The sequence below is a fragment of the Ahaetulla prasina genome, chromosome 2 (assembly GCF_028640845.1).
Source record: "Ahaetulla prasina isolate Xishuangbanna chromosome 2, ASM2864084v1, whole genome shotgun sequence".
Lineage (NCBI taxonomy): Eukaryota > Metazoa > Chordata > Lepidosauria > Squamata > Colubridae > Ahaetulla > Ahaetulla prasina.
In genome coordinates, this window is record NC_080540.1 from 103,728,759 (window position 1) to 103,747,484 (window position 18,726).

General features: G+C 37.7%; 1 long non-coding RNA gene across 1 annotated transcript in view; it reads left to right on the forward strand.

The window, feature by feature from the left end:
- The first annotated feature begins 598 nt into the window (after positions 1-598).
- The window catches only part of LOC131192466 (uncharacterized), an 81,726-nt gene continuing 63,598 nt past the window's right edge, over positions 599-18,726 (forward strand). Inside the window, exons 1-2 of the long non-coding RNA XR_009153739.1 lie at positions 599-966; positions 13,464-13,740. This is a non-coding gene — a long non-coding RNA (uncharacterized LOC131192466). The remainder of the gene's footprint in view (positions 967-13,463; positions 13,741-18,726) is intronic.

Sequence of the window (18,726 nt, forward strand, 5' to 3'; positions counted from 1 at the left end):
GAAATTGCAGTGGCTTGACCAGAGTTGTATGCATAACTCCTGAAAAGGATCTTCACATTTTTTTTTAAAAAAATGGTCTTTTTATTTTCTTTTTTCTATCTTTTTTGTTTTTCTTCTCTCCTACTTTTCCACTTACATTGTAATATTTTTTTCCTTCTTTGAACGTATTTCTTATTAACCATGCAAAATCTATTAACAAAAATATTTTTAAATGGACGTGTTTAGAGGAAAATGGCAACTGATCCAAACATTTAATGTAATTTATATAATTGAACATTTAATGTAATTTATATAATTGCTTGTGGGATATGATTTTGGTATTCTGCTTTTTTTTTAGATGCATGCATGTATATGCATATGTGAGTGTACATACACACACAAACACACACTCACACTCACACAGGAGCATAGGATATTGTTGCTGAGCTATCTCTGTCAGCTTTTCTTTCCCCCCCCCTCCTTTTTTTTTGGCTATCTTATTTCCAGGGCTACTTCCCAGGGCTTTTTGTTCCTTTCGTCCAAGCGTGATCCCGTGAGACCGATGATGCAAATATTTTCCTAAAGGAACTCCTTTCAAACGCCGTCCAAGCGATCCAGTCAACGTGCCCTTCCTTTCAGCCCCAGCCAGCCACGGCCGTACTGGCTGGGGATGATGGGAATCGCAGTTCTACCCATTCGGGTTGGGAAAGCTCCCCTCCAAAGTTTAGCTGTGTTAACTGTGTTTCAGGAAGTGGGGCTTCCTTTCTTCTAGATTCAACTTGGCAGCCGGAAGTTCAGAGTAGCAATGGAGAAGAGTTAAAAGAAGCCCGTATTGCTCGGCGGCGCCCGTCTCTCCGTCCCCGACGGATCGCTGGGCAGCCCAGGGCCCGGCCTCCTTTGGCGCGTCCGCCGGGCTTCCGCCGCTTCCTGAACCCTGAGCGCGCGCTCGCCCTTCGAGAGGACTGGCGTCTTAACCGGAGTTAAACTGTAAGCCCGCTGAGGGGGGGCAGGAGCGCCTCTTCACGTGTCTTTAAAGCTGCAAGCTTAGCACCCGAAACCGGGAAAGCTGTGTTTTTCTCCGGACAAAAGCCAGCGCTCGGAATATTCTATAGATATTCCGAGCGCTGGCTTTTGTCTGGAGGAAAGCAGAGCTTTCCCGAGTACTCAGTCTTTAGATGCGATAATGGATTTAGCAAACCTATTTCTTCTCTCATCTCCCGGGGACTGAAAAATCAGGGTACCCTGTTATTCCCGAGTGAGTGGGGTGGTTGTTTTTTTTTTTTTTTGAGACGGGGTGTTATTAACTTTCCTCAGAAACCGCTTTGTCCTGCTTTTTTTTTGGGAGTCGAAATCTGAACTGAGAGAAGCAATGTTCTTCTTCTGCTTCTTCTTCTTTCCCAAAACAGCATCCGAGTTAACCGAGAATTACCTACAGTCTGTCAGCGGACTAGTCCCGCGCTGGCGTTGCTTAGGTAGGGGAATCCTCTGCCAAGGATCTGTTTTTTAAGATATCTCACCGATTTCCCTCCCAATCCTGACTGCCTATGGATGTCTTTTCCCACCATAATTTTAATTATCAGGGCTGGTCTGATTTTTCAGGAGAAATTGTAGTTGGGGAAGAAGAAGAAATCAAACTTCCCTCTCTCTCAGCCCTGCCACTCCCAGAAAACCTTCAGTCTTAAGGAAAAATAAATGTTAGTAGAAAATATAGTATCTCTGCCTCTATTATTTTTGTGAGGTCGCTGCAGTCCCACTGCATATCAATACCAGGTGGTGGTGAAATATAGAGAAATAAAGACTTGAACTAGTATCACACATCGGATGATTCTTTAATGGGAAGGGATGGTTCGTCCATGCTGAAAAATACTCTGCGTTCACATTATTTTCTTCTTTTTTAAAGCTGAAGCCTTTATAAATATGAAATCACAGAATTGAGCAGGAAAAAGCTTATTCTAGAGAAAGCCCATTTTACATCCACTCAATAAAACAATGCCTGAAGTGCAAGCATTATTGTTGTTATTTAGAATTCTTCTAAATTCAAGTCATAGAACTGGATCCATGTATACAGTTGTCAGAAATTGACAGGCTGCCCAAGAAAAGAGAGAGAAAAAATAAAACAAAGATGAAGATTCTCCAAGCCACTGGCTGAATCCCATCTGTAAGCACACCTGGGTAGCTATACCATATAGCTATATAGCCATAGATAAGGGTCATTTTTTCTTCTCAATTCTAAAGGTTCCTCCGTCTCCAGTGACTCCTTGCAAAGCTCAGCTAATTCTTAAACTTTCCTAGCAATTCCAGCATATTTCTCATATGATCCAGGAAAATACTTCTGCAGGTTTCTAAGTGCCTAATATTTGGCAGGCAAAAATATTCATCTGCTTCTGAACACAGAAGTTTTTTATTCACTGATATGTACTGATGGATTTTTCTCCATATGTTTGTCTAATCAAGGACAGTTTCAGTTATGTCGATATTGAGTCATTACTGAGAATACCATGAACTTTTTATTTTATGAAGTTTGAGGCCACCCAGCAATACAGTGGCTCTGAGCAGCTTATAGATAAAATAAGAAAACAAGACATATCAAGGGGAAAAAAAAGACTTTTAGTTCCTTTAAGTCCAGAGTGAAGTTTAAGCCTATAAACTTTGATTTTAAGCTTGTCTTGAAATTTGGTTAAATACTTTCCAGGCTCTGTGTCCCTCCAGCCTCCTCTGTTCTGCTTTAGGTTATGAGAATTGTTTTTTTTCCTTTTAGAATTCGGCTCAATGGCTTTGTAGAAGAATGCTCAATAACAATTTACATGAAAGTTCTCCCTCTTTAGCACAATTGGTAGGACGATATTAGTATATCCATGTTTATTTGATAGCCATGCAATTCTAAAATTCATTATTTCAGAAAGAAAAGTGACCAAACATTAATAATTAAGGAGAGCATGGAGAAGGAAACTTGGAGGCAATATTTAAGAGAATAATTAAGCAGAGTTTTTATTGAGAGGGCAGAAGTTTTAAAAAGGATTTATTATGTACAAAGAATACAAGAGACATGTGATGTCTTTAGAGAAATGTGAAGCATGCATTTCCTTTAACACTATATTTTGGCTTCTGTAATTTCACATCTTCTCTACTAAAAAAGAGACGAAAATAGAAAAAAGATGGAGAATCTCCAGGCTACAGATTGAATCCAATCTGAATCACACCTTAAGTAAGCCTCTTCTCCCTTCTCAAGTCTACCTGCTTACCATTGTTACAATTTTTCTTAAATAGTGGATGTGTAAATCTTTTCCTTCCCAGAAAGGTAATTCCTATAACCAATGATATTTAGTTGTAGCTGTAGTGGAACTATGTCAAATATTTGAAGAAAAGAGTGTAGAACCAGCTGAATGTAGGAAGTTTTCTGCTCCGCTGATTTTATTGAGAGAGTAAAACAAGAGAAACTCAGTAACATAAGATTTAATGCTGTTAATTTACATTCAAGCTACTTATTTTGTTTCTCAGAAACATATAAATACTAATTAAATACATGGTGTGCAAATAAATATTCATTTAGATAAAAATCAAAGCAAAATCCCAGAGTAAAAGCAATGGATATAATTCAAATAAATGTTGCTTTGAAATTATACTTTTAATAATATATATTATATACACAGAAAGGTATGTAACTATGCTAATGGTAAGCATCAAAAAGGATATTTGGAAGAATGATGTAGTGAAGGAGCCTGTGGACAAGGAAAAAATGCTAATAAGAGAGTAATTGCTATAAAATGAAAAATAGAAATTTATTGTATATGGTTTATAGAAAGAAAAAGATAATTTCAGAGAATGTAGTCAAAGATAATGAGGACTGGTTAAAATTGAAAGGGGCAAAAATGTAGCGCAATATTGACAGAGATAAAACATGGTTTTAGAAGTAGGGGAAAAGGGTTAAGCAAGGGGCCTATTGCAGAGGAAATGGAATTAAGAAAGATTTGAGATGAAACTGTAATGACAGAATGCTAAAACAAATATTTTAAAGATATGAATGAGAATGAAAGGGGTATGTCAAAGAATAGAACTGAAACAAACAAGAAACGTTCTACTCTCCAAGAAAATAAATGTTGAAAAGGCAATAATGAATATTTTGAAGAAAAGAGTGTAGAACCAGCTGAATGTAGGAAGTTTTCTGCTCCGCTGATTTTATTGAGAGAGTAAAACAAGAGAAACTCAGTAACATAAGATTTAATGCTGTTAATTTACATTCAAGCTACTTATTTTGTTTCTCAGAAACATATAAATACTAATTAAATACATGGTGTGCAAATAAATATTCATTTAGATAAAAATCAAAGCAAAATCCCAGAGTAAAAGCAATGGATATAATTCAAATAAATGTTGCTTTGAAATTATACTTTTAATAATATATATTATATACACAGAAAGGTATGTAACTATGCTAATGGTAAGCATCAAAAAGGATATTTGGAAGAATGATGTAGTGAAGGAGCCTGTGGACAAGGAAAAAATGCTAATAAGAGAGTAATTGCTATAAAATGAAAAATAGAAATTTATTGTATATGGTTTATAGAAAGAAAAAGATAATTTCAGAGAATGTAGTCAAAGATAATGAGGACTGGTTAAAATTGAAAGGGGCAAAAATGTAGCGCAATATTGACAGAGATAAAACATGGTTTTAGAAGTAGGGGAAAAGGGTTAAGCAAGGGGCCTATTGCAGAGGAAATGGAATTAAGAAAGATTTGAGATGAAACTGTAATGACAGAATGCTAAAACAAATATTTTAAAGATATGAATGAGAATGAAAGGGGTATGTCAAAGAATAGAACTGAAACAAACAAGAAACGTTCTACTCTCCAAGAAAATAAATGTTGAAAAGGCAATAATGAATATTTTGAAGATGTTGAAAAAATAGTAAGGGTATGCCTATGGGCTAATTGAAAAATATTAAAATACGATTTGGTTTGGTTGCGGAGTAGCTGTGTGAGTAGTTAGGGTATGTCTAGTGTATGTGAAAGCCTGATTACTGGAAGGATGCCATTATCGTTCCTTATACAAAAAGAAAGGTAGGAAGAATAAATGCAAAATACTACAGCGGGATTCATTTGTTAAGCCTGCCTAGGAGAGTCTTTAGCACAATCTGACTGAAAGGGTACAAGAGTTGACAATGAGAAGCATTGGGAAATGGTGCTATACTGGTGCTACATCTGGAAATCTTTTGCTCTTCAGCAGGTCCCTGAGAAATGCATGAAAGTAGAAAATAAAGCTAATTTTATGTGTAGAGAACATAAAGGAGAGCTATAAGTAAATAAATATATTGTAAAAATAGGTTTGAATTTTGTGTAACTATGCAGTTGAAGATTGAGTACTAATTATCTAAGAGAAGAACTATATGATGGAAGTAAATCATACATGCGAATAAATTATGTTTAACACCGAGCAGGGAAAAACTCCAGGTATCTTTGACATTCCATTGGTTAGTTATAGATAAATGTATAAAAATGTATTTTTTTAGTATTAAATTTATTTGACACCTACCTTGTGGTTTGAGGCAACTCTCTGTGTAATTTTGTTTGCAGATGAGGGAAACAATCATCATGTTTATTATTATGTTATTGATGGATGAGAATCTTCATATTTTCCAATGAATGTTAGTTTGTATGAGATAACAAATGTAGAAAGCTCCAAGATATTTGTGGCCAGCAAGGAAAATGTAATAGGTGATTGCAGGTTATATAAAAATGGCAAGTAATTAGATCAAGGAGATGAATTTCTATTTGTTGGGAGAATGGTGTTTAAAGACGAGTTAATGGATAGACAGTTCTTAAGATGTGCAAATGCTAGTAGAAAAGTAATGACTATTATGTGTCTGTTACAAGGAATGCTTGTTTGTCAAAGGAAGCAAAGGTGGAATAATTTTGTTACACGAAAATGAAAATCTGTATGTCAGGACAAACAAGTAATTTGAATGCACTGGGAAATGGATACTTGGGAAATGATTGTGGTAAATTAACAAGAGAGAAATGAACAGAGGCTGAATAGAAAAATGAGTGTCCAGTATATCAAAAAATACATTTAGATGATTTGGTTATATAAAATGACTATATATGACCAAAGTTTTGGCTGATTCCTTGATAAAATAAATTTACACTGCAACTTCTAATTTTGTATTTTATTTTATATAAAAGTGCAAAATAGTTGGTACTTATTCCAGAAGAAAAATAGTGTGATGGATAGGTCAGATATTTTTAACCAAAATACCATCAAAATGTGCCACGCATGGATAAGCCAATATATATTTTAATGGTATTTTAAAATTCTGAGGGTCTGCTTATCTGCATATGGGCTTATATGTAAATAAATATAGGATAAATGTGTACTTTAAAAAGGTGTTGTCCTATATACATATGGAAAGCCCATCCATAGATAAGCTGAATCTATTTTGGGAGGTGTCTTTTGGCACCCAAAATTCTCAGCTTATTCACCAGTATATTTGATGATAACATCTCAGTCCCAGTGCCTAAGGGAAAAGCCAGGTCTTAGGCACATTTCCTAAGATTGCCAGGTAACACAGCTTCACTTAGGACAGGGCTGTCAAACTTGCAGCCCGCAGGCTGGATGCCTCACATGTTGGCCATGCCCACAACTGGTTTAGAAAGGGGAAAAAAGTTGCAATACATCTTGTGACGCTGCCATGACGATGCGTGTTTGACAACCCTGACTTAGGAGATCCATGGAATACCCTCTCTGTCAATTCAGATGAGACACACAGAAATCGTAGGCAGTTAGGGAGTTCTGCAAATGACCTGGCCTCATTCTATATAGGGCTAAAAGTATTTAATTGTTTGAATTGTATCCAGAAGTTTACTGGAAGCCTATACAGCTCATGGTAACAGTAGTGTTACATAGGCATATTACAATGCACCCAATACAGTACTAAGCATTCTGCTCTTCAAGGGCAGCCCCGTGTTCAATATGTTGCAACAGTCAAATGGGAGACATCTAGGGCTTGAGTGACCATTAGAAATGTCTCCAGATATAGGAATGGATGCAACTGGTGTACAATATTATTTGTGCAAGGATCCTCTTGACAATGGCTGCCACTTACTCCTTGAACAGAAGCCACAAGTTCATGAGGAACCCCAGATTGCCCACCAACTCTGTCTGGGAGGATGTCACCCATGCAATATTAATTATGGAAGATCACTTGATGCAGGGACCCTAAAACCCATAGCCTCTCAGTCTTGCCAAGGTTAAGCTGAAGCCTGATTTCTTCATCAGGACCTGTTCAGCCTCTAAGTCCAGGGAAACCATCCTGATGGCATCATTTGGATGGTCGAAGTCAGAAATGTGCAACTGGCTATCATTAAGATTTTTATGGTACCACCTAATCCCTTGAAAATTGATGACCTTGCTTCGCAGTTTCATACATACTTTAAACAGGAGTAGGGATAGAGTGTAGCTCTGTGGCACCCAGCAAAGCAGAGGTATAGTACTGGACACCTCCTTACTCATCACACCAGCTGGAACTTGCTTCAGAGGGAGGAAGAGAACCACTGAAGAAATATGCCCAACTCCTAAACCCCTCAACTGATCCAGAAGGATATCATGTTTGATGGTACTGAACGCCACTGAGAGATCATGGATGACCAGGAATTACTCCTATCCAAAGTCTACCAGAGGTCATCTATAAATACGATCAACTACTATCTTGGTAATATAATGTGGCCTGAAACTGTAGTCTAACATACTTAGTCTTACCAGAAGAAGCTAATTCACTGCAGTGATATTTTTTTTAAAAAAGACATCATTCATCATCTAGATAGGAAAATTTCATTTCTTTGAAAAAATATCATTCTTGTTATAGAAATAATTTTTAGCTCAACTTTAAATCTTGCATAAGATTGGGCTCCCTTGTAGTAGTGTCAGAACAAAAATAAGTTCAGTGTAACAAAATTAGGATTTAGACTTAATAGATTTAGAAATAAAATAGTAGAAATAGAAAAAAAAGACTTTGGCCACATGTCATTTTTTTAAAAAAGGTTGTTACATTAAAATTAATCTCTTGACTCTAAGGCAAGGATTCCATATAAAAACTTGTGTGTTATTACACAGCAAACATTTTCATCTCTCAAATAACTGAAGCTTTCAATGTAGCAAATTACTCACAGATTTTTGGGATTTAGTGCACTGCATTTGTCATTTGAGAGGGAGTCTCATTTCATTTTGAAAAGACATAAATCCACTTTAAGTGGAGTAAATCGATAGTTGCCATACCTTGTTGGCATAGTTATGCTGGAGAGATAAGATCTGGGATTTGGCCAGATGAGTTGTATTTTGTCTCTGTTTGGAGAAGGCTATCTTCATATCTGAATTAATTATGGGAAGAGATCAAGAGCCATATAATAGAAGGTGGAGACCTTAGTACTGTTGGATTCTCTGTGGGAATCCAACAGTTGGGCGGCATATAATTTATTATGATGGTTTGTCGTAAACTCAGCCGATTTTTAGACTGAATTTTTCATTTTTATCCACCTATCAAGTCCTTCCCCAAGGATCTGGGATAGATAGGCAGATGATGTTGTTTGGTGTCATTAAAAGTATCATCAGAGGAATATAAGCTCTTCCAAATAAAACTGCCTTTTTCAATTGACTGATTGTGATTTTGTCAATGGTGGTGGTATTCAAGTGGTGCTCCATATGTTCTGGGATTGCACCCAAGGCATCTATCACTATTGGTACTATCTTTGCTTTCTTTTTCATAGTTGTTCTACTTCTATTTGCAGGTCTTTTTATTTGGGATTTTCTCCAGATTGTTGTCTTCTCTTCTACTGTCTTCAAGTATTGCCCTATCCAGAATTTTTTGTCTTTCTTATCAGCAGTTGTTAACTCTGGGGTATTAGGTGGCAGTTCCTTGATGCTGATGCTGCTTCTTGCATACCTATCAAATAATGTTTAGGACAGGCTCTTAAAACTTAGGATTCTGTTAGAAACTAAGCACTTCTCTTCTTCCCAATGATGGGGGGGGGGAGGAGAAGGAGAGAGAGAGGGAGGGAGGGAGGGAGAGAGGAGGAGAGAGAGAGAAAGAGAGAGAGAGAGAGAGAGAGAGAGAGAGAATTCTTAGCAATTTACTCAGCTTTTCTTTGATCATCTCCTAAAGTTTGTTTGCCACTAAACGTTCCATGGGGAGTATACTGGGAAGGGGGGGGCGTTATCACAATCATGTTTTAAAAATTACTCATAACCCCTAAATGTGTAAACTGTGTTTTTTGAAATTTATGCTAAAACCACAAAATAAACTTTCTATTCCAAGAAGCAATTAGGCATATACCCTTTCACATATTTTTAAAATAAACAGCGTAAGTCTTTTTGGAAACATCAAGAATGAACAATTGTAACTTGTGGATTCCCAAGAAAGAAAGTTTATTTGTAATTAGGGTTACTTACATACAAACAGAGTATTGATCAAAATATACCATCCCATGAATAGTTCTATAATTAAGAATGAAAAACATTTGTTTTCTATCTAAGTTTAATTAATTTTAATTTTAAGCAGCAATCTTATTTCAACATTTGCTGGGAGTAAAATAAAACTTTCTTTGAGGTCTGATTTGGTTTCACAATACCTTAACTGGACAACTAATTACTGTTCTGGAAATTGTCCACTTTATCAGGGTTAAGTTTCCTGCTTAGCCTCAAGTATACTCATAACTAATCCTGCAAGGTTCCATGATAGCCCAAGGTATCAGTTCATATTTGGAGATAGGGAAGACTTTTTATGTTCTAAATAACAGTTTATTTATTCAGGAATGTGTTAGTTATCCTTCAGTAGCTAAAAAGAAAGATCAAGATACAATACATTAAAACAGCTACAGATGCAGAAGAAATTAAAAGCAGAGCTAAAGCTGGTTAAAGCATTGCATCACAAAAGAGATGTGAACATTTAAAATGAAATTGGAAGATTAAAAGGCTCTTTCAACTGAAAAGAACAGGATGGCTTAATAAACACAGCATTAACGACAGTTAATGTTAATTTGTATGCATTATTACTATAGTGTTATTAACTTGAATTACAGGATATTTTTTGGTACAAAGAAATTGCTGCTGATGACATACGTAGCTAGTCCAGCAGCAATTCATATTTCCAGGACAGTAGCTATTTAGTTAGTTATGAAGTGAGTGTTCTTCAGAAGTGAGCTGAAATTGAATGAGTAAGTGGACTCTGCCTCTTCTTAAAAGCTGGATCTATTGATAGTGCATTTCATAATTAACAACATGTACTGCCCTTTCACCTAATATTTAGCTCTGTTTTCTTTCCCTCACCCCACTGATCAGTGAAGATTTTGGCAGGCAATTTTGAATGAAAGAAATTTCTGGGAATAATAATTTCTCTCCTGTGCTGTGTCTTCTAATATGTACTGACTGATAGCCAACTTTGTCTCTTGTCCAAGGATCCTCTATAGGAAGATATGATAGTTGGCTGCCTAAAAAGGGTCTTATTAGCAGTAGTCTGTATTTACAAATTGCCCTCCTAAAAAGATTCACTGATACAGTATGCACTTTTGCTATTCTTTCAGAAGTCACAAAGTTTTAAAATCTAGCATGTTCCATTTTGCGTTATCCTGTTTTCAATAGTCCCATTATGCATGTAGGAAACATGTTTGAGATGTGTTATCTGCTGCCTGAAAATATATTTTATATGGTATGTTTTGTAAAAGTTTTGATATACAATATTATTATTGTTTGCTAAACTGTAATTTTAAATTGTCTTGGCTATATTTAATAAGATGAATTTTCTATGGAGAATTATAATTATTTATGTTACCTGTAAAACAAGTAAGTAAATGAAAGAGTGAAACATTACTTTCTTTTACAAGTATATTTAATTAAATTAAAAAATGCAATTTATATACATTGCATGATTTTTTCTCTAGCCAGTGCTGAATAAACGGAATTTTGCTTCTGTATCCAAGATTTTTCCTCTTCCTCTTCCTGTGTTGCCCAAAAGCTTTTACAGAAGGATACTCTATTCCTCTGAGAAAAAATCCCTCTGTCAATAGAAGGAACTCATTTCTTTTAGTTTTCTAAAGGAATATTTTTAGCTTTTTACTCCCAGTGATAAAACAAGGATTGATATCACTTCTCCTGAAGCCTGCAAATGGCACTGCTGGTAACAAAATCCATATTTGAGTTTTTAACAAATTGACTAAAACATGATATTGATTACATATATGTTAGCATGGAGATATTTTCTATGCTTTGGAAAGAGAGTTCAAGTTTCGTAATATTTCTGAAAATTTGGCTGACAGACTTAAAAGAAGTCAAATTCAGAAGAATTACATTCATGATGATGGGAGATAGATATATAGATATATAGATGGATATATATATATATAGATAGATAGATAGATAGATAGATAGATAGATAGATAGATAGATAGATAGATAGATAGATAGATAGATAGATAAACTTTTGCAACTATATCTGGAAGATATGGTGGTATGGATTATTGGCTGCAGGAATAACCTGGAACGTATAAAAAAAATCAGGACTGCATATTTGAATAAACAGAGTTAAACTATTGGACAGGCATAAAACCAAGAATGTTTAGGTGTCACTATGAGTGCTGTAAATATTATTTTTCTAAAACTGCCAGTTAGTCAGCTTTTCTAGTCTCTCTATTGAAAATCTAAAACTGTCAGACTTTTTTCCCCTTAAATTGTATTATCGGATTGGCAAATTATTTCTTTTTTCCTAATTTTATTTCATTAATTGTTTTGTTTACAACCAGGATACTTTACTCCTGTGCACTTTTATTTATCTTTTATCTGTTGCTTGACCTTTATAATTGGTTGGACTGGAAACATAATTATTTTGTAACAAACGATTCAGAAATAAAAGAAAAAGTTGGAACTGGAACTCAAGCCTCTCTACCCTGCTCCATCTGACTTGGATCACTTTCCCTGGATTCATCTTTTAAACATATTATGGAAAACTGGGTCCAAAGAGAGGTCAGGGAGTGTTAATGTTAACCCAAGAAACAAGATGGTGTTAGCAGGCTACCTGTGATTTCACTGGTTTACCTGAATCTCACTGGTAGTCTTTCCTTCTAGTCATGTTAGGCCCATCTTAATAAAAAAGCTCCCTTTATAAATCAGCGCAACCTGTAATGCAGCTTATTGTATAGAATAAATACACTGTTTTCCTTTTGTATATGTTTTATTTATTTAAGGAGTATTTATAGGCCAGGTCAGTCATGGATATCCTGTCAGAACTGCTACAGTGAAACATCTCTCAGTCTATTATCCATTATAATCTACAGTTGCTGAAGTTTATAATTTAGCAGTAAAAATCTCCTCCAGGCTAAATCTTGGCATAATAAGTGTCAGCACTGAGGTAATTAATTTTCTTTACACACCTTAAGAAAAAAAAAAGAAAGAGGGAGGGAGGGAGGAAGCATTTAGAGTTGCCAAGGAGTTATCCGTGTGCAAACACCTACACTTTCTTGGAAAGGCCTCCTTTATTATTTTTGCTCCTTTTCCTGTTCTTTTTCTTCCCTTTCTCTTTCCCTGTTATTCTTCCTCTTTACTTTTTTTTTCTAAAACAGATTTCCACATTTCTAAATAGTTGTGCTGTAAATGTCCAATGGGCAACTTACCCAAAGACAGGTGATTCCTCCATGATTTTATAGAGGAAAATAAATCCATGCAATTATAAAAAGTCATTCTCAACTCATTTTTTAATTAACAGAGCCCTATTAAAAAATCAGAATCTGCTCTCATTTAAGCAGTTATCTTTAAAACTCCTTGTTAAAATAAGATACCGTGAATATATTAAAACTTGTATAGAAAGAATAGGAGAAATTCAGCCTGTTTTCCCAAGAGCTTTTTCAAAAAACAGTTTCATAAATTAGGGGCTAAATGCTAAAAATGGGTTTCTTAGCCTTCCATTCTTTGACCCTGAGATTCAGTAGTCTTGGAATCTCATTTTATAATTTTTTATTACAAAAAAGCTACTCAACCAATATAGGCTTGCTTTTGGTGGAAAACAAGGTCAGCCCTTACCCTATGCTAAATTTAAGTGGTCCACCAATTCATTATTTTAAAAAATTGTCCCATGCCTTGTCAATGACAGTTCAGCAGAACGTAGGAGAGCCACTGTAATTCTTACAAAAATGCCTGTTTGATAAAGTTTTTTTGGGGGGTGAGTGGGGAACTCATCATAGTCACCAGGTAGTTTCTTCATAGACGTCTTCCGTACTTATCTGTGATTTTATATTTTTGTTTTATCACTTTATACGAGATATAGAGAATTGAGTCTGAAGAGCTGAAATGGACGGAAACTTGCATGAACTTTAATTCATGCAATTCGTACTATCTGAAGCTACAGGTGGTTGACCATTTCTTGACCAATGCAAGTTTGTCATTTGCTTTTTCAGCCTTTCTAGTTTTCTGCTAAGTAAAATGCCATTCTAAAGAGTCTCTCTTTGCAGGTCTTGAAAAAGCAAAACACTGCACAGAATGGAATCTTCTGCTCTTCTATGCCATCAGTGTCTTTACCCAGCCTCATCCCTCAACTTCCTGTCAGGAGCAGATCTTTGTTTGCCAGTAATAAGAATGGGAAGAGAGTGAACAAAGAGACCTGTGGAGATAGGATGGCAAGCCCAGAGGCTGTATCCTTGATACAGCTTTTGAAGTTTTTAAAGGGAACTGGCAAGGTCTTCAGGTCGACAGCTGGCAAGCCATTCTACACAGTCCATACAGCCCGAGGTATCTGCAAGAAAACATATCTGCTTTTATCTTTGAATTTTCTAATTGTTGCAGTGCTGAGATAGATGCATGGCATGATATGGTCAGGCTGTTGTTTTTTTTTTCCAGTGGAAAATACTAATTTTATGTGGAGCAGGTTGGACATCCTGAGGGTCTCAGCCATCAGTATCCCCCCCATGCCAGCACTTTTAGCACTTCTAAAAGGTTCCAACTTTCCTTTTTTAGTGTGAAAGGTTGGAAAAATTATTAAACATGTAAACACTTTTTAAAACAATTTAATGAATGCAGTATTTTAATACACTGAACTGAAATGTAAATTATAATAAATTTAATTTTTTTCTGATTCTGTCAACATCTATCTTGGTTTTGGCTTCCTTTTGGCAAACCTTGAAATAGAGTGAAATTAATTCATTAGCAATATAGTTTCTTTACTACACAAAATCTTCCATATAAGGTTTGGTGGAACTGTTAAGCAATTGGATTGCAGACGTATATAGTCAAGCAACCACCAGAGGAATAAATGGTATTAAATTAAAAACATTGTCTGACAGAACTTGAAAATAGTTATATGTCTTCATTGCATTCATATTATGGCAATCCATTTGTGGGGAAAAGTTTTCACAAACCTTTCTCCTTCACATGTAATTTCCTGTTGTTATATGTCTCTAGAATCATTATTCTGTCTTTTCTGATTCATATTCCTTAGTTCTTGGCTCATGAATTGCAAATTATATAATGCAACTTCAGAATTCCTATTTGATAATTTAGAATTAATAATCTCATCAGTGTATTTAATGACTTGAGAAAGATTGCATTTCCATGTAAAAGTAATTAGGCACTCAGTACTTTATAGCATGTGTTATTGGGTTACAACTCACTTAAGCATGAAAACAGCAAATTGCATAATGCAAAGTAACAATGTATGGCAAAGCATTCTCATTAACTTGGCTGCCTTAATACCATTCATATATGTTACTGAAAGAACATATTTTGGATAATGATTAGGACACCACCCAGTGAATCTACTCCACCCATTCTAATGTGCATAGTCCTTCATGCATGGGACTCATGCTTTTCCAAAACATTGCTCTTCACAAACTCTTGAGAATGGAGAACTGTGTAAACTGATAGCATTAATGGGGACTAAGTGGATTTGTTCCTAATTTATCTCTAACATTCTTGCCTGAAAGAAAGCCCATTTCACATTTTGTAGTTGAAAAGCCAACAGTCAAGCTGTTCCCATAGATACTGTAAAGCTGGGGACTACATGGAGATGAATGACATGTTAGAACCACACTTTAAAAAACAGTGGTGGTAAGACCAGGATAGGAACTAACATGGATTTAATTTCATTTATGTGAAATGAAAATCAAATGATCTGATTATTTTCTTGTTAGTAAATAATCAATTTTCCTTGTCATAAAAATGATGATTTTAGAATAACATTTGGAGGTCAAGGGCTTTTACCTGAACTGTGTTAGGTTTCCTATTGCCCAGGGCTCAAGTCCTATAAGAAGAGATTGAGGTAACTGGATACCTTTAGCCCTGAGAAAATATGTCAAAGAGAGAATATGATTGCACTCTTGAAGGGATGTCACAGAGAAAGGAACGAACTGTTCTCTATCAGGTTGGAGTGCGGGATGTGGACTTATTATCAAGTTACATGAATGAAGATTCTAGATGAGAAAAAACTGCCTAAGAGAAATTCAACAGTGATGCTAATTACATATGAGGTCATAGGCTTTCCTTTTTGATTGTGCTCAAATATTGACTAGATAGTAGTTCGAGAAGCTTTAAATTGGTTATATGTGATGGTTGGACTCAGTCTAAGTGGTTAAGTTCTGTGCCTCTACTATAGGCTGTAAAGAGTTTTAATAGATCGGTTCTGTCTTTCCCTTCCCAATTTTACATTATCATGACTCAAATGACAACTGAATTTAGCTTTTTCTTCACATTTCATAATTCCTAGAGGCTACCTAATCTGTTTTCTATTTTTGGGAGGTGTAAAGTTGGCCTTTTGATTTTTAAAACTGTATACTTATTGCTGTATACTTCAGCTTTCACTTAAAATGAGCAAAAGTGCGTGATTATTTCTTAGTACAATAATAACACTTTATAATGGTCCTTTTAGAAATGGGTGGGACCCCATTTAGTAATGATACAGGATGGGAATATACCTTATCCACTGTTTAGACTAATAATTGGAGAAAGATAAGTAGGGATAAGGCTACTGTTGTTATGCTTTGTATATTTAAGTCATATTTTAATAACTTTACTTAATATTCTCAAGTTTATAATTTGAAAGTCATAACACAGAAGGAGAAAAGGATGCTGAGAGACGAGGAACTGAAACCATTTCCTAGAGACAAACTGAACTTCTAATATATAATATGACCACAGTGTTCACTATATATGACAATCTTGGGCTGGGAGAGTATTCTTTTATTAAAAAATTGTTAACTATTTCTAGCAGGAGGGAATCACATACTATACATCTGAAGTGATTTAAAATATCTCATTAATTTCTATGGGTACATTTAGATTAGATTAGATTAGATTTATTAGATTTTTATACCGCCCTTCTCCCGAAGGACTCAGGGCAGTTCACAGCCAAAATAAAACAACAATTATATACACAATAAAACAATAATTAAAAGACTTATTAAACATAAGGCCAAAATTAAAACCATTTAAAACCGTAAAAACCCCATAAAATTTATATCAAATATTAAAAACTACTAAAATTTCTATGCCAGTCCTGCGCGAATAAATAGGTAAGTCTTCCACTTGCGGCGAAAGGTCCGAAGGTCAGGCAGTTGACGAAGTCCTGGGGGAAGTTCATTCCAGAGGGTGGGAGCCCCCACAGAGAAGGCCCTTCCCCTGGGGGCCGCCAGCCGACATTGCTTGGCGGACGGCACCCTGAGGAGTCCCTCTCTGTGCGAGCGCACGGGTCAGTGGGAGGCAATCGGTAGCAGTAGGCGGTCCTGTAAGTACCCCGGCCCTAAGCCATGGAGCGCTTTAAAGGTAGTAACCAAAACCTTGAAGTGCACCCGAAAGACCACAGGTAGCCAGTGCAGCCTGCGCAGGAGTGGTGTTACATGGGAGCCACGAAAGGTTCCCTCTATCACCTGCGCAGCTGCATTCTGAACCAACTGGAGCCTCCGGGTGCTCTTCAAGGGGAGCCCCATGTAGAGAGCATTGCAGTAATCCAAGCGAGAGGTAACAAGAGCATGAGTGACCGTGCATAGGGCATCCCGGTCAAAGAAGGGGCGCAACTGGCGAATCAGGCGAACCTGATAAAAAGCTCTCCTGGAGACAGTCGTCAAGTCATCTTCAAAAGACAACCGCCCATCCAAGAGAACGCCCAAGTTGCGCACCCTCTCCATCGGGGCAAATGATTCGCCCCCAACAGTCAGCCGCGGCTGCAGCTGACTGTACCAGGGTGCCGGCATCCACAGCCACTCCATCTTGGAGGGATTGAGCTTGAGCCTGTTTCTCCCCATCCAGACCCGTACGGCTTCCAGACACCGGGACAGTACTTCGACAGCTTCGTTGGGGTGGCCTGGGGTGGAAAAGTACAGCTGCGTATCATCAGCGTACAGTTGGTACCTCACCCCAAAACCATTGATGATCTCACCCAGCGGCTTCATATAGATGTTGAACAGGAGAGGCGAGAGAATTGACCCCTGCCGCACCCCACACGTGAGGCGCCTCGCGGTTGATCCTGTCCCCCTGCCAACACCGTCTGCGACCGGTCAGAGAGATAGGAGGAGAACCACCGATAAACGGTGCCTCCCACTCCCAAACTCCCCAGCCGGTGCAGCAGGATACCATGGTCAATGGTATCAAAAGCCGCTGAGAGGTCTAATAGGACCAGGGCAGAGGAATAGCCCCTGTCCCTGGCCCTCCAGAGATCATCAACCAACACGACCAAAGCCGTCTCTGTACTGTATCCGGGCTGAAAGCCGGACTGGAACGGGTCTAGATAGACAGTTTCATCCAGGTATTGGGGTAATTGACGTGCCACTCTCTACAATCTTCGCCACAAAGCGAAGGTTGGAGACCGGATGATAATTTCCCAAAACAGCTGGGTCCAGGGAAGGCTTCTTGAGGAGGGGTCTCACCACTGCCTCTTTCAAGGCAGCAGGGAAAACCTCTTCCAACAAAGAAGCATTAATAATCCCCCGGAGCCAGCCTCGTGTCACCTCCTGTGTGGCCAGCACCAGCCAGGAGGGGCACGGGTCTAGTAAACATGTGGTGGCATTCAACCTCCCCAACAACCTGTCCATGTCCTCAGGAGTCACAGGGTCAAATCCATCCCAAACAGTCTCAACAAGACGAGTCTCCGACCTCTCACCTGGATCTACCCAATTTTGCTCCAACCCATCCCAAAGCTGAACAATTTTATCGTATAGATAACCACTAAACTCCTCGGCACAGCCCTGTAAGGGGTCCTCCCGCACCTCCTGTTGAAGGAGAGAGCAGGTCACCCGAAACAGGGTGGCCAGGCGGTTATCTGTCGACGCAATGAGGGAGGAAACGTAAAAACGCTTCACTTCCCTCAGTGCCACTAGGTAGGTCCTACTATAAGACCTAACTAGTGTCCGGTCAGCTTCGGAACGGCTGGATCTCCAGGCACTCTCTAGGCGTATTCTCCAGCATTTCATCTCCCTCAGCTCCTTGGAGAACCAAGGAGCTGGTTGAGATCTACGCCAGGTTAGAGGCCGCAAAGGCACGACACGGTCTAAAGCCCCAGTTGCGGCCAGTTCCCAGGCCGCGACTAGTTCTTCAGCCGTGCTGTGGGCCAGACCCTCAGGGAACGCCCAAGCTCCGTCAGGAACCTCTCTGGGTCCATCAGGCACCTGGGACAGAACCAATGTATTGGTCCCGTCTCCCTGCAGTGTTGAGTGGCGGTCCAAAAGTCCAGACGAAGGAGAGAATGATCTGACCATGACAAAGGCTCGGTAACTAAATCTCCTAAATCCA